The sequence below is a fragment of the Rhinatrema bivittatum genome, chromosome 18 (genome assembly GCF_901001135.1).
Source record: "Rhinatrema bivittatum chromosome 18, aRhiBiv1.1, whole genome shotgun sequence".
Classification (NCBI taxonomy): domain Eukaryota; kingdom Metazoa; phylum Chordata; class Amphibia; order Gymnophiona; family Rhinatrematidae; genus Rhinatrema; species Rhinatrema bivittatum.
The window spans coordinates 36,263,613-36,266,414 of record NC_042632.1 but is presented as its reverse complement, the minus strand read 5'-3'; positions in this window follow the sequence as shown (position 1 = coordinate 36,266,414).

The following is a 2,802-nucleotide window of genomic DNA, read 5'->3' as shown; positions in this document are numbered from 1 at the left end:
ACTGAAGCTAAGATTCCAAGGTCCTAGCTGCCTTACATCATCAACTTATTTCTGGCTGAAGGGAGAGTCAGGCAACCAAATGTCAAAAGCAGATCTGTAGCACGCTGGCCTCTTCAGCGGGCTCTCTTGTGGCTAAGGATTGCGAGAGCCCTAGAGATCATGCTAATTGTGATGAAAAGAAAAGAGGTCCCAGGCTGGGGCCACTAGCAGCCTCCAACCTCCATTCCAGTTACAGTGTGGAAAAGCATGGCAGGAAAAAACAAAAATCAACACTGAATAGAGCTATAGAAACAGATGCATCAGTACTTCTGATTTTCTTAAGGTTAGATCTACTAGTGAGAGAGACTAAGGATTGTGTAAAAACAAACAAAAAAAACCCCTTTAATATTGCCTAAGAAATTAAATAAAAAGAGGAGACGGACTGAATTTTGTTTCATATGTCAGTTGAGTTATCTCAAAACCTTTTTCCATTGCTATTAATGCTGAGTACTAGTGCCACATCTGTATTTTATGTAGTTTTAAATAAATCTGTGATTATAACAGTGACATTTGCCTTTAGAGTCTCTGCTCGTGTAGGGCTGGTTTACAGCATCTTCAGGGTCACTGCTGCAATTTCAGTGCCCACAAATAGAGCTGGAGCTATCTGAGCAGTGACTCATTCTTTATAAATCTTTCTTCATTTCATCCTATTGGGTTTACTTTATCTAGTTTAATTTAAATTATGGCACAGTATAATCCAACAGAACTGTGACCTACTGGTAATGAGGGAAGGTTACTGCAATGTCTGCAGTCGAGGGGGTAGGCAAATGTCTTGGTCCGAGGGTCATATCGGTGGCTTAGCCTAACCTGCAGGTCAGTCTGTCCAGGGGGGAGGGGTCCTCCCCGTCGAAGCTCCGGTTGTGGGAAGGGAGACCCATGTCTGTCTGAGCCTGTGATGGAAGCATCAGTTCTGGCCCGTGGATGTTAATTCCTCCCAGGAATAGTAATCCCCGCATGAACAAATCCATGTACAAAAAAGAATCACACAACTGGTTTAAGCAAATTAATTCCAAACGTAGACATCTGAATTGAATTTAACTATGACCACTGCAAATCAGTCATGGACTGCATTCATATTGTATGTCTTGTGTTTCCTCATGGCAGATGAATATAATTATATGGTCTTGTTTAGGTCCAAGAAAACCAAATTTTTTTGTAAGTCTTTTTATATATATATGCAAATAAAACCACATATTTGGAGGATTGGAGGAATATATTTTAATTTGAAAAAAACACAAGCTTTTAATAGTCTGTTAAAATCTTATCTGGAGAAAAGTGAAGTAAAATGGCTGCTGTAGTCAGATGAGTTGGTCATTCTGTCACCCCCGCAGAAGGTCCGAAAGAGAATCTAAACCTGCTACTGCAAAGCATGGGCTGTAAAAGTAATTAAAAATTATGATTTTCCAGAAAAGGCCTAAAAAATTCCCCACAAGAGGTTGAGCATCCCGTAGGCCAGTGGTTGGGAGAGGTGCGTCGCAGGGCTGGTAGGAGGCTGCTATCTCCTCCTCGGCTTGGGTGAGAGTAGGTTGGCTTCTCCTTTATTGGGCATGAAAAAGGCTACGCTGGCTTACATCTTTCTGACCCAGCGGGAGGCTGATTCCTCTTTCACCCAAATCAGAGCGAGCCATTGCCACCTCCTGCTCCCCTAGCCCTGACGAGACACCAACTTTATCTCCCCTCCCCCCCCCCCCCCCCCCCCCGGACGTGATGCTGCTGATGCTTTCCTCGCCCTGTATGGGATGGGGAAAGGCGGGTGGGGAAGAGAACAGAGGGAATGGGGACTGCTGGGCAGGAAGAGGTGGGAAGGAGGGGATCGGGGTAGCTGAGTGTGAGAGAAGAACTGGAGGGGGAGTTATGGGTTACAAGAACCATATGATGTCTGTTTTGGGAATGTGCATTTCTTCTATCATCGCTCTTTGCTTAATGTATTTCTGTTTTTAGTTCTCCAGAGCATGCAGAGTGTATTTTTTGGGTTTCCATTCCAGGTTTTGTCTCCACATTTGTAATTTGTGGTCTTTTATTTTGCATTTAGTAAAGGTCGATTCTGTGTATATGACTAAGGTGAGGTATTTTACTAGCATGTAGGCATTTGTACCAGCCTTATTTGTTGTGTTTTCTCAATGGAACATGCCTGGGGGGTGCACAGCTGCCTTTTCATTGATAGGCTATTGCTGTTTGAGTCCTCGGAGTTAGAGTTGCTTTTCAGGTTTTGCATTTTACGGTGTGCCTGGCAGTAGAGAGAGTTTGTATTGGTCTTACTGAGAGGACACCAGAATCAGAATCTCTTTTTTTTTTCTATGGGGAAATATCCTAGTTCTGCTGTGCACCCATTGCTAGGTGTTGGGGTTTCCTGTGGATGCAGAGAGTATGTTTACATCTAGCTCCATGATGGTCAGGTGTTCAGTGGGCCATGCATGTGGGCATCATCTGTCAAGGGTGACCTGACAGAAAAAAGGTTGACAACCACTGCCCTAGATTATTCATACCTTGGCTTGAGACCCTGCATCTGAGAATTTAAAATGGGCTGTAAAGAAAGTACAAGAAAAAGCTCTAAGAGCCCTATATGCAACAAAGAAACCTCTGTAAAACTACTATTAATATTATTTGTTGGCATAGTTCAACCAATCCATGCTGCAGATGTCAGACGTGATGACTGATTGCACACACGTTACCAAATGATTCCACTCTCTTTCCAAGAAAAGGCAATTTTTCTATCAGAGAAGGTACTTTCCACCTCTGCCTCAGGAGTGTGCTCACCCCCAA